General features: G+C 42.5%; 1 pseudogene; it reads left to right on the top strand.

Annotated features, from left to right (window-relative positions):
• LOC134564980 (rapamycin-insensitive companion of mTOR-like) overlaps positions 1–26,730 on the top strand; it is a 102,458-nt pseudogene that overhangs the window by 22,015 nt on the left and 53,713 nt on the right.

The following is a 26,730-nucleotide window of genomic DNA, read 5'->3' as shown; positions in this document are numbered from 1 at the left end:
TCCTACTATCTAATCTAAACCTTCTCTCTTTCAGTTTGAAGCCATTCCCCCTAGTCCTGTCACTACATTCTGTCATAAATAGTCCCTCTCCAGCTTTCCTGTGGGCTCCATTCAGGTACTGGAAGGCCACAATTAGGTCACCCTGAAGGCTTCTCTTCTCCATGCTGAACAATCCCGATTCTCTCAGCCTTTATTTGTAGAAGAGGTGCTCCATCCCTCTGATCAACTTAGTAGCTTCCTTTGGATTTGCTCCAACAGGTCGATGTCCTTCCTGTGATGGAGACCCAGAGTTGAACACAGCACTGCAGGGGGGGTCTCACCTAAGCAGGGCAGAGGGCCAGATTCCCATGATGCCTTAAGTTTTAGCTTTCATGTTTTTCAGATCCTGTGCTGCCTAGGGGTGTAGTTCTGAGCCTCATATTAAGGGTTAGTAAGCTCTCTTCACAGGGTAGGTAGACAAAACAAATCCTTTTCCAGATGGAGACCAAGGACAACTGTTACAAGTTTTCAGGCCCAAAAGCATATACAATGGTGGACTGAAGAGAGAAAACAAGAAGGATAGGACTTCATAATCTGAAGCTGTGATTGGACAATTAAACCCCAATATGCAAATGGACCAGAACTTATAAAAGTGTGAAACCTTGTGAACCAGTCGTCCATTTTGTGACCATTTTGGGTCCATCTGGGGTGCAGCCCTGGCAAGACTCTTGTACTGCCCAAGGTGTATTCTTTAAGGCCTTTTAATAAATACCTACTTTATTCTCTTAGCTCTGTCTAGTCTCTGTTCCAGGTCAGCCTTCCCAAGACATCACCCTCCTCCCCCCTCCCCCATGCTGCCCATGCTGCTTTGGATGCAGCCCAGCACACAACTGGCTTTCTGGGTGCCAGTGCACATAGCTAGCTTATGTCCAGCCTCTCACCCCCCAGCATCCTCAAGGTCCTTCTCAGCAGGGCTGCTCTTCATCTGCTCATCCCCAGCCTGGATTGATCTCGGGGATTGCCTTAACCCAGGTGCAGCACCTGCACTTGGTCTTGTTAAACCTCATGAGATTCCCATGGGCCCACTTCTCAAGCTTGTCCAGGTCCCTCTGGATGGCCTCATCCTTCAGGTGTGTCACCTGCATCACTGAGCTTGGTGTTGTCTGCAAACTTGCTGAGCATGCACTCTATCCCACTATGTCATTGTTGAAGATATTAAATTCCACTGGTCCCAGTATGGACCTCTGAGGGACACCACTGGTCACTGATATCCATTGGAACTCTAAGCCATTGACCACTACCTTTTGGATGAGACCATCCAACCACTTTCTTATCCATCTAAGAGTCTACCCATTGAATCCATCTCTTTCCAATTTAGAGACAAGGATGTTGTGGGGCTCCGTGTCAAAGGCTTTACAGATGCCCCAAAAATTACATCTACTGCCCTTCCCTTGTCCACTGATGAAGCCACTCCATCAGAGAAGACCACTGGGTTGGTCAGGCAGGACTTGCCCTTGGTGAAGCCATGCTGGGTGTCCCAAATCATCTCCCTGTCCTCCATGTGCCTTAGCAGAGCTTCCTGGAGGATCTGTTCCATGATCTTCCCAGGCACAGAGGTGAGGCTCACAGGGTGGGATTTCCCAAGGCCCTCCTTTCTACCCTTTGTTAAGAAGGGTACTATGTTTTCCAGTCACCTAGGACTTCACCTGACTGCCACGACTTTTCAAATGTCATGGAGAGTGGCCTGGAAACTACATCAGCCAATTCCCTCAGGACTCTGGGATGCATCTCATCGGGTCCCATACACTTATGTAGGTTCAGGTTCCTCAGGTGGTCATGAGCCTAATCTTCACTTAGACTGGGAGGGCCTTTGCTCTCCCAGTCCCCATTCTGTTGTCTAGTCACTTGAGAGGTGTGGGAAGAGAGGTAGGCATTGAAGACTGAGGCAAAATAGTTGAGTACCTCATCCATCTCCTCATCTGTTGTTACCAGTTTTCTAGCACTGTTTATCAGGGGGGTAACACCTTTGACCTTTCTTTTCTGGCTGACATACCTGTAGAAGGCTTTCTTGTTATTCTTTGCATCCCTTGTCAAGTTCTGCTCCAGCTTCCCCCTTGGCCTTCCTGACCCCATCCCAACACAACCAGCCTATGTTCCTATACTCTTCTCAGGATACCTGTCAGTGCTTCCACTGCCTGTGCATTTCCTTCTTGCCTTTTCGTTTGACCAACAAGTCCCTACTCAGCCATGCCAGTCTTGCCTTCCTTGCCTGATTTCTTGCTCCTGGGGATCACTGGCTCTTGCACTCTATGGAAGACTTCCCTAAAGATCTGCCAGCTCTACTCCTCTCCCTTGTCCCTGAGGGCAGTCTCCCAGGGGATCCTACTGACAATCTCCCTGAAGAGTTGGAAGTTTGCTTTCCCAGCTGTTTGGGGTCCTGACTTTACTCCTTACCTGACCCATATCCCTCAGGACTGCAAACTCCACCAGTGCATGATCACTGCAGCCCAGGCTACCTGCAATCTTGATGTCTCCAATTAGCTCACTGGTGTTTGTGACTATCAGATCCAGTATTGCATCCCCTCTGGTAGGGCTGTCTATTACCTGGTTCAAGAAGTCCCTCTCCATGCATTCCAGGAGTCTCCCATGATGCCTTGAGAAGGCTGACCTGGAACAGAGACTAGACAGAGCTAAGAGAATAAAGTAGGTATTTATTAAAAGGCCTTAAAGAATACACCTTGGGCAGTACAAGAGTCTGGCCGGGGCTACACCCCAAATGGACCCAAAATGGTCACAAAATGGACGACTGATTCACAAGGTTTCACACTTTTATAAGTTCTGGTCCATTTGCATATTGGGGTTTAATTGTCCAGTTATAGCTTCAGGCTATGAAGTTCCATCCTCCTTGTTCTCTCCCCTCAGTCCACCGTTGTTTATGCTTTTGGGCCTGAAAACTTGTAACAGTTGTCCTTGGTCTCCATCTGAAAAGGATTGTTTTGTCTACCTACCCTGTGAAGAGAACTTACACTTAATATGTGTCTCAGAGCTACACACCTAGGTAGCACAGAATCTGAAAAACATGAAAGCTAAAACTTAAGGCATCACCTGGATTGCCTACAGCTCACTGTGCTGCTTTCCCAGCAGATGTCGGGATGGTTGAAGTCCTCCAGCAGGACAAGGGCCTGTGAGTGCAATGCCTCCTGTAGATGGAACAAGAAGGTTTGGTCAATAGGCTCCCCTTGGTTGGGCAGCCTGTAGTAGACACCAACCACGAGGTTCCCTTTGTTTCCTTGGTCTCTGATTCTTACCCACAGGCTTTCCACTTGCTCGTGGCTGTTCTCCAGACATCTGTTCACACTCAATCCACCTCTTGATGTAGAGGGCAACCCCTCCATCTCTCCTTCCTCCTGTCCCTTCAGAACAGCCTGTAGCCATTGATAGCTGCACTCCAGGCATGGGATTCATCCCATCAAGTCTCAGTAATAGCAACAAGCTTGTAGCTTTCCATCATCTTTGCAATATTATTCTTTGGTGCTAGAAATCGTGAAACATAATTTTCTGTATAATTTCAGTACAAGACTGGGAGATATGTAAGTATAAAAAGTTATAAAGAAAATTATTTTCTTTTTATTTGATTTGTAACTATTTTTGAATTCTTTATTGAGCTATGTTTATTTAAATCAAGATATAGCAGTAACACTCTTTAGTTGAATAACAATTGTTAAATACTGATTATAGTTTTTTTCTATTAGATGAGCAAGTGCCCCACTCAGCTACTTGAAATGTTCACATGAGATAAAGAAAAGAGGACCTAAACCTTACAGCCTCCATTTAGGTCATATTATTCAGAATGCTATCTTAACTCACAAATAAAAGGATCAGTACCCTGTGCCGAAAGACATCTTTATTTTAAGGGTATTACCATTATTGATTTTTCAGAACTGAATTTGATTTTGTGTTTTGGAGACATAAATCCTATACCACCCCCTACCCCAAACTCTACTCTCATTTATTTCAGAGCCATTGTGTGACTTCTTTGTAGTTTTTCATTTCATTTGTCTTATAGCTACTTGTGGATACTATATTGTATTTCTAGAAATTGAGGAGTGAAATTAAAATAAGTTTTAATGCTTTTTAGTCCCAAGTATTATCCCTTACTGTTAGTTTTTTAATGGAGTATTATAACCATACAGTTTACTTTCAAATGCAAAATACTGTGGAGCATATACCTTTTAATGATTATTACATGAACAGTAAGTATATTGTGTGACAAAACACAATGCAAGGCAATGTAATGTAGCGGTTTTTTATGTCTATATTCCAGGATACAGAAGCACGTGTAATGAATCTGAGACAGCCAGGTTCTCAGTCATAAAGAGAACCCCAAGTGGAATTGGAATCTGATAAGAACCATACTAAAGGTGGCCTTAAAAAAGTGTGATACTGTTTTTATGAAATAGAACAGGAGGAGTCATCTCCATTTTGCATATGAGCTTTGACTTTCTCATATCAATTCCAAACTATATTCCATAACCTCTTTTACTTCAGAAAATTATCTGGAGGTGAGTTATAGATCAAGCTTCAGATGCTTAGACTAAGCCACACATTAAAGCATCAGTAATATGCAGTCTTATTGTATGTTTTGAACTAATAGAAATAGTCCCATAACATCAAGTTCATTACAAAATTAATTTATTTTCACAAAAAGTGCAGGAAATATCTCTGACAGAGAGGGCATTATCTTAATATATTTAATATACAGCTTTTAAGGGAATAGGCTGCCTCTTGTTTCTTTGAGTAAGAAAACTTTCTAAGTACTCAGTATAGTCTTAGAGCCAAAATTGCTTCTGTCATTTTGTGCATCAAAATCATCCATCTGTTGTTACCTCAACTAACATTTTCTAAGATTTTCTTACTGCTGTCTTTACTTTGTTGCTATAAAGATGACAAAAGTACTAACACGATTAATGGTGACAGACATTATCAAGATTATATTGAAAAAAACCCAACACCCACCCACTCTCTGCCCCGCCAAAAAATCCCTAAATATTTCTGTGAATTTTTTCAGGGACTGATAAACTTGCTTTACTCAGTAGCTTTACTCCACCAAATTCCACTGTTAACAGACTTATTACTGTATTACTACTACATAGCTGTGATTATTCATAATAGATACTTTTACCTTTGAATCAGTATTAGAATCTTTATCAAAAAACTGTTCTTCAGAATTTCACATTTTAATTAGTCTGTGTAGTACTTTGACAATGGTAATTTTATGTAGTTGACAATTAAGGTTTTTTAATTTTAGTGTTTGAAAAACAAATGGATGTAAAAACAGAGGAAAATATAATATGAAGAAAGGATAGATCCAAGAGAGGGTATTATGGCTTTGTGTGATTCTTTTTAAAACACCTTACAAAGTATCAACAGAGGTGTTTTTAAATCATTTTAATAAGCAGAATTTAAGTGAGCTATAACAGAAAAATTATTATTTATAAAACAAGTTGGATTAATAGTGAAAAACAACAACAAAACCCAGTTTCCCTGTTATTGTGTCTCAAAATCTGTTTGCTATTTGCAGAGAAGATACTGAGCAAAATTGTTTATTTTTCATCAGCATGTCATAGTTTGCTATATTTGTTAGAATTATGGACTTGTACACACAGCATGTGCCTGAAATTCCCTGTCCTTCTCTAGAAAATAAAACAACAGTTCTTAGAGCAAGAATGTGGGCTTCTCAATAAATAAAAGGAGGTATTTTATAGGTAACATTAGATGCAAGAAAACTTCTAATTATTAGGTGAATGGAATCATAGTAGTGTAGCAATGTGGAATTTAGATGGTGGTTGCTGCTACCTATCCCCAATAAGCATCTCTTTTGGAAAGGCCGCTTGGATAGGCACTCAGGCAAAGCAGTCAAGTCCACACACCACACACACTGCAGCTAGCTCAGCGAAGAGAGGCAAGAAGGGCCTTTTGTATTATAAATTCCAGTGAAGGTTTATTCCAACACGCCGAAGGGAATCAGGGACAAAGTGTTAGCATAGGAAAACATATAACCACACGAAGGCGATCGTATGCGGTTCTTTATTTGCGCGCGGGGACACAGGGGCATACAGTGCCCAAATCTTGTGCCCCAAAAATACAGAGTCGATTTGTGATTTTTATAGTTTAAATTATACACATGTTAACTAACCTCCACCCCTAGATACTGATTATCCTATTCCTTAGTTACTATCTTAAATCATACCTACGCTTCTACCCTGATCCACACTTGATTTGGTTAAAACAATGCTTCTCAATTATCCCCTGAGTTGCAGTCACACTTGATTCGGTCATTAGAATGGCATGGAGCTGGTTGTAGAAGCTGACGCTTGTTCCAAAGCCAAGCTGCGTCAAGTTCCAGTTGTAAGTTCTCTACATTCCTCCCCCCATACATACCTCAACTTAACCCCGTGGTTAACTTATACAGAAATTATATTTTTTAACCCTCCACCAACAAAAGGACTGGGACCATGTGGTGCTCAGTGGTTTGGTAAGGGGTCAGGAACCAATGGTCTGAGAGCACAGGGGCGGTACAAAGGGCAGGGCAAAGGGCAATGCCCTATAGGGGACACGGGGCAGGCCACCAGGGATGCAACAACCAATGGAGAAACAGGGAAAGGAGAAACCATGAGAATTAGGGTCATATGGGGAAAGCAAAACGGGTAGATCACATAGTGTTGCAAGGCACCATGGGAGAAGTCTTTTCTTTCAGCCTAGGTGGAGACTCTATGGTATATTCTTCCAGGGCAAGGCCCTGGGGATTCCCCTGAGGGGTTCAAAGGTTTCCACATACTAGAAATGAGTAAATTTTAGTGACTAATCAAAAACTGTTGCATAAGTTTGATAAAATGCTATATTTGTTGTTTTTTCTAGTGGCCAAATGTAAATCTAAGGAACTATAAAGATGAACAACTGCACAGGTACCTAAAAGTTACACAGACTTCCTTTGAAGAAAGAAATTTGGAAAAACTGTGGTTTAATAATGTAATAAACTATTCCTTGTGTCACAATTCTGAAACTTTATAGATAAGTAGCTAACATGAAAATTTATATAATTAGATTCCGATATGTACTTTAAATAAGCAGGTCTTTTATTGGTTTCGCTTCTGTGCACAGATACTTTTTATATTTAGTCCCTAAACAAAAATCATATCAGCTTTGCAAATGCCCTTTTAATTTTAAACCTTAACATAATGCTACTTTCATATTTCATATATTAGTGTTTGATGTCCGCACTTGACAAATTCTGACACAATGTCTTAGGCAGAGGGCATTAAGAAATTGGACACCTTGCCTGGACTGTCAGAGAACCCATCTGCAGTAAGACTCCTGAAAGTAGAAGAGCAAAGAGTACCTGTTGCCACCTCGATAGTACATCACTGGCAGTATCGGACGAATCGAGATGCAGTAATCCCCATCCACAAGATAATCCAAGAGCTAGAGAGCCAAGAGGTAGTCGGCAAAACCCACTCACCCTTCAACAGCCACATTTAGCCTGTGCGCAAGTCTGACAGAGAATAGAGACTGACTGAGGACTATCGTGGCTTCAATGAAGTGACTCCACTGCTCAGCGCTGCTGTGCCAGACATGCTAGAACTCCAGTACCAGCTGGAGTCCAAGGCAGCAAAGTAGTATGCCACAATCGACATCGCTAATGCATTTTTCTCCATTCCTCTGGCTGCAGAACGCAGGCCTCAGTTTGCTTTCACCTGGAGGGGCGTGCAGTACACCTGGAACTGACTGCCCCAGGGGTAGAAGCACAGCCCCACCATCTGCCATGGACTGATCCAGGCTGTACTAGAAAAGGGTGAGGCTCCAGAACATCTACAGTACATTGATGACATCATTGTGTAGAGAAACACGGCAAGAGAAGTGCTTGAGCAAAGAGAGAAAATCATTCATATTCTCCTGGAAGCTAGTTTTGCCACCAAGAAGAGCAAAGTCAAGATACCTGCCAAGGAGATCCAGTTCCTGAGAGTAAAGTGGCAAGATGGATGGCTTCAGATTCCCACTGAGGTCATCAACAAGATCACTGCAATGTCTCCACCAACCAACAAGAAGGAAACACAAGCTATCCTAGGCACCATAGGCATTTGGAGAATGCACATTCCTGAGTACAGCCAGATTGTGAGCCCTCTCTACCTGGTTACCCACAAGAAGAACAATTTCCACTGGGGCCCTGAACAGCAACAAGCCTTTGCCCAGGTCAAGCAAAGGATCGCTCATGCGGTAGCCCTTGGCCCAGTCAAGATGAGACCAGAAGTGAAGAATGTGCTCTACTCTGCAGCCGGGAACCGTGGTCTGTCCTTGAGCCTTTGGCAGAAGGTGCCTGGTGAGCCTCGAGGCCGACCACTGGGATTCTGGAGCCAAAGTTACAAAAGATCTGAAGCCAACTACTCTCCCACAGAGAAAGAAATCTTGGCTGCCTATGAAGGAGTTCAAGCCACCTCAGAAGTGATTTGCACAGAAGCACAACTCCTCCTGGCACCCTGACTGCCAGTGCTGGGGTAGATGTTCAAAAGAAAAGTTCCCTCTACCCACCACGCCACCGATGCCACATGGAGCAAATAGATTGCCCTCATCACTCAGCGCACCTGTATTAGAAACCCGAATCACCCTGGGATTTTGGAAGTAATTACCAGCTGGCTGGAAGGTAAAAACTTTGATCTCACCAATGAAGAGGAACAAAAGCAAGTGATACATGCCGAAGAAGCTCCACCATATAATCAGCTATTTTCACTGATAGCTCCTGTCGCATTGTAAAGATGAACCAGAAGTAGAAAGCAGCTGTATGGCGCCACTGAAAGAGAAGGTGGATCAAGTCAACTTGCAGAACTCAAAGCTATTCAACTGGCCCTGGACACTGCGCAGAGAGAGAAGTGGCCAAAGCTCTACCTCTACAATCATTCATGGATAGTAGCCAATGCTCTGTAGGGTTGGCTGGAAAGGTAGAAAAAGGCCAACTGGCAACGTAGGAAAAAACCAATCTAGGCTGCTGATGAGTAGAAAGACATTGCCGCTCGAGTAGAAAAGCTACCTGTAAAAGTCCGCCATGTAGATGCCCATGTCCCCAAGAGTTGAGCTAATGAAAAGCACTGAAACAACAAGCAAGTAGATCAAGCTGCCAAGATAGAAGTGTCAAAGATAGACCTAGATTAACAACATAAGAGAGAGTTGTTCCTAGCTCGATGGGCCCATGATGCCTCAAGTCATCAGGGCAGAAATGCCACCCATAAGTGAGCAGAAGACCGAGGGGTGGACCTAACCATAGACAGTATTTCTCAAGTTATCCATGACTGTGAGATGTGTACAGCAATCAAGCAGGCCAAGTGAGTGAAGCCCCTATGGTATGGCGAGTGGTAGTCCAAATATAAGTATAAAGAAGCCTGACAAATTGACTATATCACCCTTCCCCAAACCCGTCAAGGCAAGCGCTACGTGCTGACCATGGTGGAAGCCACCACTAAATGGTTTGAAACCTACCCTGTGCCTCACACTTCTGCCCAGAACACCATCCTGGGCCTGGAAAAGCAAGTCCTGTGGAAGCATGGCACCCCTGAGAGAATCGAGTTGGACAATGAGACCCATTTCAAGAAAAGCTTTATAAACACCTGGGCCAGAAAACATGGTATTTAATAGATATATCACATCCCTTATCATGCACCATCTGCCAGGAAAGTTGAACAGTGCAATGGACTACTTACGACTACCCTGAAAGCACTTGGCAGAGAGACCTTCAAGAATTGAGAAATGAACTTAGCAAAAGCCACCTGGATGGTTGTCCTGGTTTGAGGGGAAGTGAGTTTTTCAGGAAGCTGAGGTCAAACCAATCAGTGGTCAGGTTTGAATGTTGGCACCTTCGGTGGCCACTGAGAGGTTGGACACGCCTCTGAGGACACAAGGGGTTAAAAGCAAGGACTCCCAGAGGGACTTTCTCTTTCTGGCTCCACTTTCAGGAGAGGAGCATCTTTTTCCTCCCCCCCTGCCCAGCTTACCAGGCTGGGTGGGGGAGGGGGGCCAGGTGGCCAGGCTGAGGTAGGCCCGTATGGGGGGGAAGAGAGAGAATGGGACTGGACCTAAGCCAGCCCCATCCAGGATGGAGGGGTGGAGAACTTTGGAGGTGCCTTCTGTCCCCCCATCCCAGTCCCCCCCCTCCTCATCCCGTCTCCCCCCCTGCCCAGGGAGAAGGTGCCAAGCTGCTGCATGTGGGAGTTGCCGAAGCCTGCAAGTGCCTGGGCCTGTGGCCTTGCCGGGAGCCAGAAGCTTTTAACTCTTCCTGAGGCAGAAGAAAACTATTCCCAGACATTGATTCTCATGGCTGGTGGTTTCAGAAGAGAGAGACCCTGGGACAGAGATGATAAAGGACGATGAAAAGGACCCCCTCGATGGCAGAGATGAAGAGGAGTGGCTTTTGGGCTGGACTTTTCTTGCGTAATGTTAGCCATAGATGGACCCTGAATTCTCCTGAACATAAATAAGACTGTATTTGGGTGGATGCATTTGGCTCAAAACCAAAGACTTTGAGGTCTGTTCTTGGAACCCTTGGCCCCAGGGGTAAATGTGGGGGGGAGTGCTTGTCCCAGTATGAGAAGAGGGCTGGTTTTTGGTACTTGGCCGAACATCCTTAAAAGAGCCCTATATGCGGTTTTGGTCCACGGATGGTGGTGAGAGCACTGGACACGGAAAGGAGGGTGTCACCCAGGCAGACTTCTCCAGGTGGTGCCATGGGTGAAATGGGAACATGGGAGGGTAGACCTGTGTTTCCTGTGGGGGGTCTGTGGTGCGAGACTCCTCTCTCCCTGGATGGATTGAAGACTGGTTTTTTTGAGTGATGATGACTTTGATTGGGAACCCAGGGTTTTGGTTTAAGTAAGTCAGATGAGGGTAATGTGCAAGTGTTAACTGTTTGAGCATGTAAGGGATAGAAATTGGGGGAGGAGAAGAAATGTTCTGGGAGGTTTTCATTTCTGTTTCTGGGTGTTTAGGTTTTCTTTTCTTTTCTGTTCTCTGTTGTTATGTAGTTTAATAAAGTTTTCTTTTCTATTTCAAGTTTTAGGCCTGCTCTGCTCTGTTCTTGACCACATCTCACAGTAGTTCATTAGGGAAAATATACACTCATGGGTGCATTGGCATTTGGCCAGCGCCAACCCATGACAATGGTCAACACCCGAGGCTTCATCAGTTGAGCTGGTCCTGCCCAGTCTGAACCCTTGCACATGGTGGATGGACATAAAGTCCCTGTGATACACATGAAAGGTATTTTAAGAAAGACTGTTTAGATTAATCTCGTCTCAGGCAAAGGCAAACCCATCCGTGGGATTGTTTTTGCTCAAAGACCTGGTTATACTTGGTGAGTAATGCAGAAAGATAGAGAAACCTGTTGTGTGCCACAGGGAAACCTAATCTTAAGTGAGAATTGTGTATAAGGTTTCATTGTGTTTGTATATATATAAAAATTGAGTTTATTGATTTAGATATGATACAGATGATAATAGAATAAGAGGTGGATAATGTCTTAGGTTAGAAAATGTAACCAAAAATGTGTATTCTCTTTTCATCTGTTAAAACCTGTTGGGAGGTATTGTTCTTCTCTCCTCCTGCACTCATCCTCCTCAGAGAGACATCACCTGTGAATGGGCCATTCAAGGCCTCTCACATGACTGATAACATTACTTCATCCCATTGTGAGATGCTCCACTCAGTGGGAGGAGCCAAAGCCTTTCCACCAGCATAAAACCTGCAGTCCCAAACACTAATTTATATTTCTTGGGGCTTCAGGATCAGTCCGATCCCGACTGCCCTAGGTATTCCTGGATAGAGGGTACCTCTAAGTACGTCCTGTCCAAGCACCTCGGGTTAAACTCCCAGGCACAGGAAATACTTAGTAAGCTCAGCTATAAGTGATTTCAGCTCTTAGCAGGTTTAGCTCTATAGTGATTTCAGCTCATTAGCTTGCTAAGTGCCTCCGGCAGACTCAGGGAGAGAGAGGAGAAGCGCTGTATGAGGTTCCACAGATGAGTCTTTATTGGCATCCTCTGCGAAGGGTTTCAGGAACAGCTCTTCCACTGAGCTGGGCAACAGTGGGGTTTATATAGGGTACCGAGGTTTTGAGAAATGGTCCAATGGTGTGAGTCGAGGTAAAAGTGACCTATTGTCTTACAGGGAGATAAGAAAGGGTCCAAGGGCAGGAGAGGGGTTACTTGGTCCAGTCACCATGACTAGGCATTTCTTTATTTTAGGCAACTGATCGCCAGAGAGGCCTCTCAGGCCTCATGGTTGCAACACACTAATGCAGCCGGTTTTCTACTGAATTCTCGGAAGAAGACCGGACCCATCTCACCAGCACTGGACCCTTTGTTCTACAGAATCATCTGTACTCCACAGAACAACATCTGTTACTCCAGGAAGACTTACTTGGACTGCTTCCAACACCCTGACAACAGGGTGTCAGGTCGTATCTCTAACTCTGTCAGGGTTTTCATGGACTTTTGTTTGTTTGCTTGTTTGTTTTTTTGTACTACTGTATTTGTATTTTTCTTTTTTTTTTTTAATATTCCTAGTAAAGAACTGTTATTCCTATTCCCATATTTTGGCCTGAAAGCTCCTAATTGCAAAATTGTAATAATTTAGAGGGAACAAAATTTTTGCATTCTCCATTCCAAGGGAAACTTCAGTTTTCCGTGACAGATACCTGTCTTTCCAAACAGACACACAATAGGTCTACTGTTGTACAGTTTTTTAGTTATAGCTTTCATCAAAACCAAGAGGAAGTTATTTGTAATTGCTATGAATGGCAAGGGAAGCATGTGTAATTTGAGAAGACAATTAGTACAGCTCTAATTCCTTTCATGTTTATTAGCATTAAGGCATTTTTATTACTTTTGTGCATGTGTGGTAATAGTGTTACTAATTATTTCTTGGACAATGGTTTTAACATGCATTTCAGAAATTCATTTGATTAAGCAAAATACTTTGAAGTGTAGTTCTGTATTTGTAGGTGTGGAAAGCTAATTCTACATGAGTTTGAGGAAAATTCTAAAGCTAAACCATGTCCTGAAAGGCTCATGCTTCATTATGTTAAATGGTTACTAAAAAGTGATCAGACAACTTTTATAGTGTTCCCAGCATAAGTGGTAGTCCTATTGTAATCATAGCCATAATTTAATTTGTGGGTTTTTCCTATTTTTTTTTCTAAACATTAATTGCTAATCTATAGTTTGTCCAAACCTCCGAGTGACCAATCCAGGTGCCAGCAGAAAAGCCAATCACTGATTGGCCTGCCCACGTCCCCCTGGAAAAATTCACCTCCCCCCGCAACCACGACATGTACATATACATATTCTCTCTGGAACTCCCTGACAGGCTGTAGGAAAGTGAGGGTTGGCCTCTTCTCCCTGGAAACTACTGATAGGACAAGGGGAAATATCCTCAAGCTGTGCTGGAGACATTCAGGTTGGATATTAGGAAACTTTTTGCACAGAAAGAGTGTTTAAGCATCGGCACAGGGGTGGACTCACCATTCCTGGAAGTGTTCGAAAAACAAGTAGACGTGGCACTTCGCAATATTGTTTGGTAGGCATTTGGGTATTCAGTCAAAAGTTGGACTTGATGATCTTGGAGGCCTTTCCTAACCTTAATGATACTATAATTCTATATAAATGTGTTTGCTAATATAAAAAATATATTTATTGTTAATAACCCAGAATGAAATATACCTAATTTGCCAAAATTTAACAAATCTCTCATATTTCCTTTATAAACTGGTCTGTGTTTAGAGTCGAGATAGCGGCTTACTCTTTAAACTAATGGTAGTGGTTTAGTTGTGCTTTCTTAATGCATTACATATCTGCTTTCAGACAGAATATTCTGTGTTCTTTTAAAGCCCAAGTGTGGTTTTTCTAAACTAAGAGTCGATAGGGGAAGCTTTTTGCTGTAGATTTATTCCTGCAGTGCAAAATTCAAGCTGTATTGTTCACCATGATATCAAGAATTCTGGACGAGAATCTGCATTTGCAATCACTGTGTTGTGCTTCAGAAATGCTCAAGTGAGGTGAATGAATACTGTCTATGAATAAATATAGCCTTTTTCTGGAAAAACAAATTTTTTCTTCACAGTAGCATTAAGTATTATAGCTAAAGAAAAGCCATCTCATATCAACATTTATATAGACTTTTTTAGCTCTTTGTAAGTCTAGATAGTATAGTCTTTGAAACTCATCACAGGATAAATTACAGCAGAGTAAATTATAAGCAAGAAAATCAGAAGGAAGATAGAGCTTCTAACAGCATAGAGATTTTGTGTTCCTTTGTTTAAGTATTATAATATTCTTATGCTCTGGCATAGGAAATCCTTTATAACAAACAGTACAGCTTCATCTCTGAAATTGTGTCTAGATGCTCATTACTGACACCTGCTACTCCCTTAGTAACTTGAAAATTTATTGCCAGTAAGCTAATTTAGTGACAAAATATTTTATACCAGCATCATTTTGAAATGCGACTGTCCTTGTCTTACTGAAACATAACAAGTTCTTTCTGCTTTCCATAGGTTTGTAAGGAGATTGCTATATTTTTACAAGCCTAGTAGTAAACTATATGCCAACCTGTATCTGGACTATGCCAAGGCTAAGCAGCTCACCGTGGTGGGTTGTCAATTGACTGGATTTCTTCTTGAATCAGAAGAGGTAAGAAATTTCTATCTATAAGACTGAAGGTAGAATGAGTACTGCTGCTATATGCCACTTAGAGGAAAAAACCCTTAATTTTAGTAGAGACTTCTGTAGACTTTGAGTGTCAAACCTAAAATGATGAGCGTAATGATAAGACACTGGAGAGATGACTGTTTAAGTAGGAGTTTTATTGAATACAACTTTGTTATAATAGAGACGGACAAAGACACCTGTTCTTTGTGCAGAATAGCCAAATCTTTATTCACATAGCTCATATTTATATGATTATCAGAAGGCACCGTGTTTAACTCTCCTTGGTCAGCAGTTCATTGAAACTCAGTTCATTGGTTGGTAATGGCTACTGTACATGTCCATCAAACTTTTCTCTTTCTAGATATGTTTACATTCATGTCTCCTGGGAAGTGAATGTTTCACATGGGTAGAATCTTCCTCCCCACAAATGTGAACTGTCTTCTCACAAGAATAGACTGTTATGCAAAATTATTCGAACTGTTAGAATTCTTTTCTCATGAGAGCTTAGCAGGCTAGCTTAGCCGAAGTAATAAGGCCTGAACCATGTTTTACAAGGCGTTTCTTTTGTAAGGTTTTACCTATATGTATCACAACTTAAGGTTTGGTTGTGGGATTTTTGTTTGTGTTGGGGTGGGTTTCATTTAGGATTTTTGGGGGGGATTGTTCTCTGTATATCCTTTGTTTCTCTGCCTCTTTTCTTCTTGTGTGCTAGACTTTTATACCTTGGGACAGAGGAAAATGTCATTGAACAATCCTTTTCTTGGAAAGAATGGAATTGGTCCTAAGATGTCACCAAAATAAACTGCTTTTATTTGTCTTGAACTTTTTTGTTGTCTTGGGTTATGTAACCAAAACTGTATATTCTATTTCATCTGTTGAAAACAGTTGAGGAGATTTTTTTTCCTTTATCTCTTGTAACTCCAGGGGGGAGGGGGGTAGATGCCTTCTGTTAATGGGCCAGCTGTTAAAACCAGGGGACCATTGTTCCTTATCTCTTCCACGACCCATCCTCCCTCCAGGGTAATATCTGCTGTTAATGAGCCATTAAGGCTCACTGCATGACTGATAAAATTAAATCATTCCATTGTGAGATGCTCCACCCAGTGGGAGGAGTAAAGCCTTCCTACCTGGATAAAACTTGAGATTCAGAACAGCGAAGCATCCTCTTTTCCACTGGATTCTCAGAGGAAGACCAGGCTCATCTCACCGCCACTTCAGGATCATCTCTACTCCAGCAGAACCACATCTGTCACTCCAGGAGGACTTATTTGGACTGCTTCCAACACCCTGGCTGACAGGGTGTCAGGTTGTACTCCTGACTCTGTCAGGGTTTTCTAGGACTTTTATTTGCTTGCTTGCTTGGTTTTTTTTCTTATTCCTTGTAAAGAACTGTTACTCCTATTCCCATATTTTTTTGCCTGAAAGCTCCTAATTGCAAAATTGTACTAATTTGGAGGGAGGGGGTTTTACATTCGCCATTCCAAGGCAAACTCCAGGTTTCCCTGACAGATACCTGTCTTTCCAAACCAAGACATTTGTTTAGTCTTGTGTTTGCCAAACTGCATTTCTATTTTTTATCTGTATTGTGTTTGTACATTTTAAGAAATTTTAAATCATGGATTTCAGTAGAGAGAACCAATTCTCTTACTAGTAAATGCTATTACTCTTTGTTTTGTTTGGATGGACAAGGTTACCTGGAGGAACTGGCTAAATAAATTGTAAATTGGCTCAATTCTTCATTGGGAATGAAACCTGAATGTAGTCTTCAAAATAACTGGTTACTAAATACCGTTAGCCAGCACTACCTTCTGTTTTTTGGTACTCTTTCTTGTCACTCTCTTGGAGTGAAAATGTTTGAAAAATGTAATCTGTTTCAATGGTGAGGGTTTTTCTGTGTTTAAATTGTGCTTACAGGTATAATTGTTATGAAACTTGTAAACTGTGCATTGGGATCACTTTTAAATTGTTTTAATTTATTTTCAAGTAAAGCTCCTCAGTTGTGGGAGTTTGGGATGCTTTTTTAAGAGGTCTTTTAGTCCATCTTACTGAACAGATATGGGTGATCATGTTACAAAATCGCTTACTTATGCCTGTCTGCGCCTGACAGAAATCAGTATCAGAAAGGGTGGTACTGTACTGAAATGTTTTTTTAAAAAAACAAACAAGCATGACCAACAAACTGGTTGGTATAACTGTGTGTGAAATATGATGATGCATGCTGTACCTAAGTTTCAGTCTAAAATATTTGAGTGAAGCTTTGGAAATAAAAAATTTGTTTGGGTACAAATAAACTTATCTTCTTTTGTGAGTAATTTGACCAATGGCCAGTTTATTTGAGATATAGGTTTTTTAAGAGAAAATTCAGGTCTTTTGCTATACTCTGGGGTTTTTTTAATTTTTTTTTTTCATTGCTTATCAGAATGCAAGGTTTTTACTGACTACAGAAAGCTTCATTTACAATAAATAAAATCTAGACAGTTAATAGGACTAACCTTATGGCAAGCTGTATACATAGAACGTTTTAGAATGTGGAATTGTTCAGAGTTTCATGAACATTTATTTTTGTACTCAATCATCAATCCAAGTACACCAACAAAACTTACACTACAATTATAAAAAATACTGAAGTTTTTTTTCTCTTGTGGTTTAGTGCGTTATTTTGTCTCCCTTTGACTCTAAAAGCTATAACAGTTTAAAGACATTCCATTTCATGAAACCCTACTTTGTACTCTTCTGCATCTATAGAACTGAAAATCTAATTCAGAGTACTTAAGTTTAAATTATCGATTGAATAAATAAGTGGGGTTGAGCGGGTTCAAGTGCTAATTTTTATTCCCCCTCCCCCAGTCTTCTTAGTCTTTGTTCTTTGAAGAACCAGGATCACTTGTTAAAATTGACTGTTTCTAGTTTGGATTACAGCAGATATGGGTTAGTAAGTGACTCTAAAATCCTGACATCAGTTACTGATGTAAGTTCAATTCAACTTATGTTATTTACCACTAGATATTTGTTTTGTTATTCATTTATAAGGTAGCATATATGCAAAAAGGTTTCTATTTTTCTGTTTAGATAAATGAAACTCCTACTCAGATAGCTTTTGAATTTGCTGTGAAATTCATACCTTGTATTTGTGCTCAAGAAATTGTCATTCAAATCTGTTTCTCTTGTATGAAGGGTGTTAGTCTTTAAATGTATAAACCAAATATAACATTATTGTCTAGGTCAATGGACATCCTAAATCAGTGGTAAAGGCAATGGTTTCACAAACAGAAATGTGTCTTTCTAGCATGCCATGGGTTGACACAGTTTGGTTTTTGGTTGGAGAGGAATGTGGAATGGTGTCCTGTCAGGACCTATGATTTCCTGGGGAAAGGACAGGGACCTATCAGAAGCCAATTCTTGAATGCTGCATATTGTTTGACCACTGAGGAAGGAGAATGCAACTTTGGGACTACCCACCCATATAAAAGCTGAGACTGTGTCCTAGCCAGTCCTTTTTCCTTCCAGCCAGTGGAGTAGGTAACACCTGCCACGTGGCAGCTGGGCAGGCTGGACCAGGCCCCACTGCCCCACCAGGCTTGCAGGGCCAGGCCATGGCCAGGCCCCAGTAGCAGGTGCCAGCGGGGAAGGGTAAAGCCACAGCTACTAACATCTAGCCAATTTTAAAGCTTGCTCCTGCAGTTGCTCACGCCGCTGGCCAGGGCTGGGGGAGATGTTCCCCCTGGACCCCCCCCTTCCCCCTGGGAGCAGCCCCAAGCCTGAGCTGGGCCCACCCCATGAGACCAGAGGTGGTGTCATCCCCGATCTTGGCTGCTTTCATTCCTGACTGCTGGGTTGCTCCAAGTTCTGACCTCTGGGCTCTTTCCCCAGCAGCAGCCTTGAAATCTGACACCATGAGCCACAGCCAAGAGAGAGAAGACCTGGGCAAATTATTAACTCTTTCCTGACACAGATGAAGCTTTCAGAACTCTAACCCTTCTCAGAGAGAGAGAGAGAAAAGGCCAAATTGAAGATATGTTAAGGGACAATATAAAGATATCAGAGTCAGTGAAGGAAGAGTGAGCCCTTAGGTGGAAAAGATGAAAAATTGCCTTAGTCCTAGGCTGAAAATCTCCTATGAGCTGTGGTAACAGACTGTAATATGAATATGCTAGAGTATTCCTTTAAATTGTGGACATTGTGAATTGGGGAGATTATTATTTGGATTTGTGGATTTGAGCAAAGGCATCTGTGACTGAGTGAATATTGAATAAGAAACTGTGATCCAGTGATCCCATGAGATGTTTGAACAGAGAGAGATAAGAAGCTCTCTGCACCAGTGAAGAAGGGAGAAAGACATCTCTGTTCCCTGAGATGAAGAATCCTTTGCCTTTAGAGTTGTTTATCTTTAAAAATGATACCCTAGTATGCATGAGTCCATGGCCCATATGTAGTCACGGGAAAGGCTATGTGATATGGGAGGTCCACAACTGTAGAAGCTCCCAGGTGAACTGCTGTTGTGAGAGTTAAAGGCCACAAGTAGACTGGTTGTTTTTTCTTGTGGAAAGTTGTGGAATTGCATTTTATTGAAATGGTATGCTCTGGCTCACCCCTTGAATTGTATGGTTTATCCCAAGTCTGTAACCTTCCTGCAGTATCATGTCTCTGTAACCCAATTGGCCTAAAGATCTCTCCGCGCCCATTTCGAAGCTCCCTGTTAAGGGTGCAAGCAGAGACAGCTCGCTCTCTCTTTGCCCTGGAGACCTCCGGAGGCTCCGCTCCTCTCCCCTTCCCTCTTCCCCTCCTTCCCCCTCTCCCTTAGTAACCATGTTGCTTTCCTGGAGTCGAACTCCAAATAAATCCTCATCTCATCAGCCCCTCACCAGCCGTCTAAAGTCTCCTTGCCTGCCTGCATGCAAATACCAACGAACCTAGAGCCTGGGGGGCTCCTGGGCAACCCTCCCCGAGGACCCCCCCTAAATCTAAATTACAACAGAAAGTTACTAGAACAAATCAGAAGAGAATTCTCTCTCTAAAAGGACTGCATGAAAGACTATTTTATAAGTGCTACTGACCTAGAGTTCTGAGTTTTGTCTCTTTATGTTGTTTGTGCGAAAGTGAACACTTGTGGCAGGGAGGAGGAGTGTTTTGAAAGTTAAATTTTGATTTTCATTTTCTTCTTTTTAGTGTGTGTTAATAAATTTATCATTGTACTCTAAGTTTGGGTTTGTTTTTGCTTCTCTCGTGATCCTATCTCACAGTAGAATTCTGGTAGATACCTAAACCATCACACAAATGGTGCATTGGCCGGGAAAGGTCAAAATTGGTAAACGTGAAACCACTACATAATTGGTGTTTCTGCCTGGTTATTGAATTTAACCTTGCACACAGTAATAAGCAGTCTAATCTTCCAGTGATAGGTACCATTTTGATAATGATTTAGGTTACGGTGGTGGAATCGAGTAGAAGCTATAGCTCCTGGAACAAGAGGGTAGTTCAGAAATAGACATTAGGATTTGTACTGAATCAAAAAAAAAAAAAAAAAAAAGAGTGCAAATAAGAAAATAAGACAGACTTAGGAAAGGAAGCTTTTGAACCTTTAAAAAAAGATAAACCAATCAGGTGTAACATAGCAGACAAACATTAATGTCAGGGAAATGACTGATTAAGTTGAAATCTAACTAGAAAAGAAATTTCAGTACTTCAGGGAGAGCTATTCCTCTCATCTGGGCAAGGCAGAGTATGCTCCAGAGTAAATAGAAGAGAAAAGAAGGTAAATGCTAGCTTTAAATAACTTGTATTTAGGGAGAAGAAAACAAAGAAATCAAGAATAATTCCTTGAGTTTACCCAAGATATGATGATTCTTATGGGTAAAGAGGAGTCTGAAAGTAATATAGTTAGGGTTGAAGTAGTGATTCATTGAAAGAAGAGGGTAAGACTTACTACTGAATGATTTTTAAGTAATCTTTCATACAAGTGAAAACTGATATCCTTTCTCCAATGGTGTTTTATGCCTAGTCTGAGCAAGGAAATAGAAGTTCATGTTATGAGGACACATGCCTGTGTTATTAGACTTCTAAGGTCCTGTTAGATGACTGCCACTTAAAAGCAGTTTAGACAGTGGAACTTCATTTGGTTGTTTCTACTGATATTTTGTGTCAATGGGTACTGGCTCTCTCCAGCACCTCCAAGCTATTTTTCCTTCATAAAAAGAGGCTGTACAAGGGGGAAGACCACTCCAGCATTTCAGTTTCTTCTAAATGCAGCTAGTTAATTAGAAAAAAGATCTGGCATGCTGTGACAGTCTCCTCAATGAAGTATACAGTTCTACAGATAATTTCAAGCATTTTATTATTAATTAGTCATTGTGTTTTAGATTTTGGGATAGATTTATTGATCTTGATATCTAAGGTATGAGATCTTAAATTCTCTTTTGAGATAGATAAGTCCAAACATTTTCAAGCGTTCGGTAATTGCACCAGAAGCTTTATGTAAGTAGGAATGGATTGATCTTTGTCTAAATGTTCTATAAAGACTTACTTTTAACTGTTTTTGGTGGGGAAGAGAGTAGGAAACAAAATGGAATACATTCAACTCTGATACAGGTATCACTAGCTATAAGCAGACTGGCTTGAAGTGTAATGCAGATACTGCTTGAACATACTGTCCCAAGCATATACAGAGCCAGAAACCAGTTGAGAGCTACTGCTGCTGTTAGTGACTATAACTAAAAGTGAAATTTTCACCTATTTGTAATTCAGCTTAATGAACAATGGCTTGTCCTGGTTTAACCCCAGCCAGCAACTAAGTACCATGTAGCCCCTCACTCCATCCCTTCCACCCCCAATGTTGAGGAGAACTGAAGAAAAAAAGTAAACCTCATTAGTTAAGAACAGCTTAATTAGAGAAACAAAATACAATAATGTGGATGCTGACAGCCTGGTCAGAGAGAAATTTTCAAGCAGCAGACAATGGCAAGGCCTGTGAGAGTGAAAGTCAACTTTCCCATATACTGGTCTGAGGAGCTGTGAGAAAGCTCAGTGAAAGAATTCAAAACAATCCTTGCACCTGTGTTGCACTTGTTGTTGATTTGCAAGATGTTTACAAAGGGGAGTGTCTTGGTTTGAAAGACAGGTATTTGCTAGGAAGGGGGCAGGACTTCCCTAGAGATGGAGAATTCGAATCCCCTCTCTCCAAATTATTCTAATTTAGAAAATTAAAGGGGCTTTCAGGCAGAGGTATGGGGATAGGAATAACAGTTCTTTACTAGTATATATGACAAAACAACAAACAAACAACAACTACAGCATTCGTAATAAACAGAACTAAGAACTTTGAGGGCTTTCTTTCACAAAAAGCCTGGGACAGTTTGATCTCCGTGCCCTTGCAGGACTCCGAGAGGCTGAGCTGGAACAGTCGAAAGATTTCTTAGGACGAGGCAGAGTGATGGCCGTGAACTCTTCCTGCAGCGAGGGGCAGCTTGACTGTCTTATTCGATGCTGAGAGCAAGAGTGAGTTCCCCTCCCCTAGCTCTGTCTTTTTACTTTTCTTAAAGCTCGCGTTATCCCTCCCTTCTGAGGGACACTCCTAGAGACTTAAAAACAATAGGTGTAGCCTTGTGCTGCTATGTCCTTCAACTACTCTCTTTGTTCTGGCTAAGTATTGTCATTAAGGTTTCTTAGAAACTTATGGGAAAAAATTCTGTAAGTGAAAAAGAGGCAAATCTAACCCTCAACATTATCCACCCTGAATTTTTTTCCATACCAACTTATTACATTGAATTTAAACCTTTAAAAATATGTACACACATGCACTACCTAAATTATATACATATATACATACAGATATGGGTACAGACACGTGATGTGGGTAGTTCATCTTAAAACAAGGTCTGCTTGAGGTATGCATCGGGTCTCTCTATCTTTTTGCATCACTCACTAGGTGCATCCTGGTCCCTGAGTGAAGACAACCCCACGGATGGGATTGTCTTTGCTGGAGGCAGAATTAATCCAGTTTTTTTCCAGCATACCTCTCATGTGTACTACTGGAACCTTATCTCCATCTGTTGTTCTCAGGGGCTCAGATTGGGCAGGGCTTGCTCGGTTGGTGGAACCTCGAGTGTTCACTAACCATGTGGCTTTTGCTAAATTAATCTCCCAGTTCTTGAAAGTCTTCTTACTCAGTACTTTCAAGGTGGTTTTAAGCAGGCCATTGCACTGTTCAACTTTCTCAGCTGCTGGTGCGTGATAAGGAATATGTTACACTTACTCAATGCTATGTTCTTTAGCTTAGGTTGCTATAAGGCTGTTCTTGAAATGGGTTTCATTGTCTGACTCGATTCTCTCAGGGGTGCTATGTCTTTACAGAACTTGCTTTTCTAGGCCTAGGATGGTGTTCTGGGTAGTAGCGTGAGGCACAGGGTAGGTTTTTAGCTATCTAGTGGTGGCTTCTACTATGGTCAGTACGTAGCGCTTGCTTTGGTGGGTTTGGGGAAGGGTGATGTAGTCAATTTGCTAGGCTTTTCTATACCTGTATTTGGACTACTGCCTGTCATACTATAGGGGCTTCACTCGCTTGGCTTGCTTGATTGCAGCACACGTCTCACAGTCACGGATAACTTGAGAAATGCTGTCTATGGTTAGATCTACCTCTTGGTGTCGTGCTTACTTATAGGTGGCATCTCTGCTCTGATGACTTGAGGCATCATGGGTTTATTGAGTTAGGAACAACTCTCCCTTGTGTTGTCAATCTAAGTCTATTTTGGACACTTCTATCTTAGCAGCTTGATCTACTTGCTCATTGTTTCGGCGTTCCTCATTAGCCCGACCCTTGGGGACATGGGCATCTACATGGCGGACTTTTACAGGTAGCTTCTCTACCCGAGCAGCAATGTCTTTCTACTCATCAGCAGCCTAGATTGGTTTTCTCTTACGCTGCCAGTTGGCTTTTTTCTACTTTTTTAGCCAACTCCACAGAGCACTGGTTACTATCTATGAATCAGTGTAGAGGTAGAGCTTTGGCCACTTCTCTCTCTCAGCAATGTCTAGGGCTAATTGAATAGCTTTGAGTTCTGCAAGTTGACTTGATCTACCTTCTCTTTCAGTGGCTTGTGCAACCTGTCGTGTGGGGCTTTATACGGCTGCTTTCTACTTCTGTTTTATCCCTACGATGTGACAGGAACTGTCAGTGAAAAGAGCATAGTGTGTTTCTTCTGCTGGCAGCTGATTATACGGTGGAGCTTCTTCGGCACGTGTCACTCTTGTTTTTCTTCTTCAGTGAGACTAAAGTTTTCACTTTCTGGCTAGTTTGTGATTATTTCTAAAATCCCAGGGCGATTTGGGTTTCTGATACGGGCGCACTAAATGATGAGGGCAGTCTATTTGCTCTATGTGGTGTCTGTGGCGTGGTGGGTAGAGGGAACTTTTCTTTTGAACATCTATCCCAACATTGGTAGTCGGGGTGCCAGGAGGAGTTGTGCTTCTGTGCAAATCACTTCTGAGGTGGCTTGAACTCCTTCATAGGCAGCCAAGATTTCTTTCTCTGTGGGAGTGTAGTTGGCTTCAGACTCTCTGTAGCTCTGACTCTAGAATCTTAGTGGTCGACCCTGAGTCCTACTAGGAACTTTCTGCCAAAGGTTCTAGGACAGGCTATGGTTCTCGGCTGCAGAGTAGAGCATGTTTTTTACTTCTGGTCTTGTCTTGACTGGACTAAGGGCTACTGCATGACCAATCTCTTGCTTGATCTGGGCAAAGGCTTGTTGCTGTTCAGGGCTCCAGTGGAAATCATTCTTCTTGCAGGTAACCAGGTAGAGAGGGCTCACAATCTGGCTGTACTCAGGAATGTGCATTCTCTAAAAGCCTATGGCGCCTAGGAAAGCTTGCGTTTCTTTCTTGCTGGTCGGTGGAGACATCGCAGTGATCTTATTGTTGACCTCAGTGGGAATCTGACGCTGCCTATCTTCTCACTTTACTCTCAGGAACTGGATCTCCTTGGCAGGTCTTTTGACTTTGCTCTTTTTGATGGCAAAACTAGCTTCTAGGAAAATCTGGATGATCTTTTCTCCTTTCTGAAACACTTCCCTTGTTGTGTTCTCTCACACAATGATGTCATCAATGTACTGTAGATGTTCTGGATCTTTACTTTTTTCTAGTGCAGCCTGGATCAGTCTATGGCAGATGGTGGGACTGTGCTTCTACTTTTGGGGCAGTCGGTTCTAGGTGTACTGCACGCCCCTCCAGGTGAAAGCAAACTGAGGCCTACATTCTGCAGCCAGAGGAATGGAGAAAAATGCATTAGCGATGTCGATTGTGGCATACCACTTCGCTGCTTTGGACTTTAGTTTGTACTGGAGTTCTAGCATGTCTGGCACAGCAGCGCTCAGCAGTGGAGTTACTTCATTCAAGGCACTATAGTCTACAGTCAGTCTCTATCAGACTTGCGCACAGGCTAAATAGGGTTGTTGAAGGGTGAGTGGGTTTTGCTGACTACCTCTTGGCTCTCCAGCTCTTGGATTATCTTGTGGATGGGGATCACAGCATCTCAATTCGTCTGATAGTGCCGGTGATGCACCGTCGAGGTGGCAACAGGTACTCGTTGTTCTTCTACTTTTAGGAGTCTTACTGCAGATGGGTTCTTTGATAATCTAGGCAAGGTGTTCAATTTCTTAATGCCCTCTGCTTCTACAGCAGCTATTCTAAAAGCCCACCTGAGTCTTTTAGGGTCTTTGTAAAAGCTATTCCTGAGAAAGTCTATGCCTAGAATACTCGGAGCCTTTGGGCTAGTCACAATTGGATGTTTCTGCCACTCTTTCCTAGTCAGGCTCACCTTGGCTTCTAACAGAAGTCAATTCTTGTGATCTCCCTGTCACACCAGCAATGGAAATAGGTTCTGTTCTCACATGTCCTGATGGCGTTAGGGTACACTGCGAACCAGTATCGACTAACGCTTCATATTTCTGTGGCTCTGATGTGCCAGGCCATCGAATCTACACATTCTAACAGACTCCGTTTTCTCGTGCCTCTTCCTGGCTAGAGGCAGGGCCCCTCTAGCACCGGTTGCTACTCTCTTCCTGTGCATACACAGTAGAGGTTCTTTCAAGGGGATCTGACGGAGCATCCTCATTTCTGTAATACCTGACAGCCTGGTCCTGGGAGGCTGAGGCTACTTTCATTCTAGTGGAACTCCCTCGGTTAGTGTTTCTCTCCTTGAGCTCACGCACCCGTGCTGCTAGAACAGAAGTGGGTTTCCCATCCTACCTTCCCATGTCTTCCCCATGGACACGCAGGAAGGACCACAGGTCAGCTCGTGAGGTGTACCCTCTCTCTCTAGCTGAGGGACGTTGGGTCCTGACTCTGGGGCCTGTGACTCGCACCGGTGCCACATGGGAACTGTTCCTCCTCATCTCTTAACTCCCTTATCTCCTCTTGGAGTTCCTTAACCACAGCAGAGATCTCAGTCTGCATTGGGCCACTGATCATACTGTCAGAATTTCTAAGCTTGCTTGCTACAGAACTTACAGTCTCTTGGTTGGTATCAGCATTAATCATTGAGATGAATGTGGTGTATTCAGATGGCCCTTTAGTTGCTAGATTCCACAACATTTGCCCTGTGCACTTGACTTTGTCGGGGTCATTGTCATGCTGTCTATCCCTCCCAAAAAGTACCTCTAGTATTGCCACTTCTCTCAGCTGTTGGATCCTTTCCTCAAGGGTCTTCCAGCACATTGTATGGTGGTGCTCTTGCATTCTGTCTCGGTGGACAAACCTCTCTCTTACACTCATTAAAAGCCGTTCCCAAAGGTGAAGGGGTCCTTGCTCTTTTACAAATACCTGATTCACACCTGAGTCTTCGGTGAAGGGTCCCATATTCCTTGCCTCACCACTATCTAGTTGTACACCTCTACCTATAAGGTCCCAGACCTTAAGTAACCAGGCTGTATAAGGCTTATGTCCCCGTCGTGCAACATCTTTTTGCAGACTACGGAGATTTTCATATGACAGGGACTCAGTGATGATCTCAACTTCT

This window comes from Prinia subflava (genome assembly GCF_021018805.1).
Source record: "Prinia subflava isolate CZ2003 ecotype Zambia chromosome W unlocalized genomic scaffold, Cam_Psub_1.2 scaffold_31_NEW, whole genome shotgun sequence".
Taxonomy (NCBI): Eukaryota; Metazoa; Chordata; class Aves; order Passeriformes; family Cisticolidae; genus Prinia; species Prinia subflava.
Note: the sequence above shows the minus strand (reverse complement) of the source record. Positions and strands in the feature narration are given on the sequence as shown.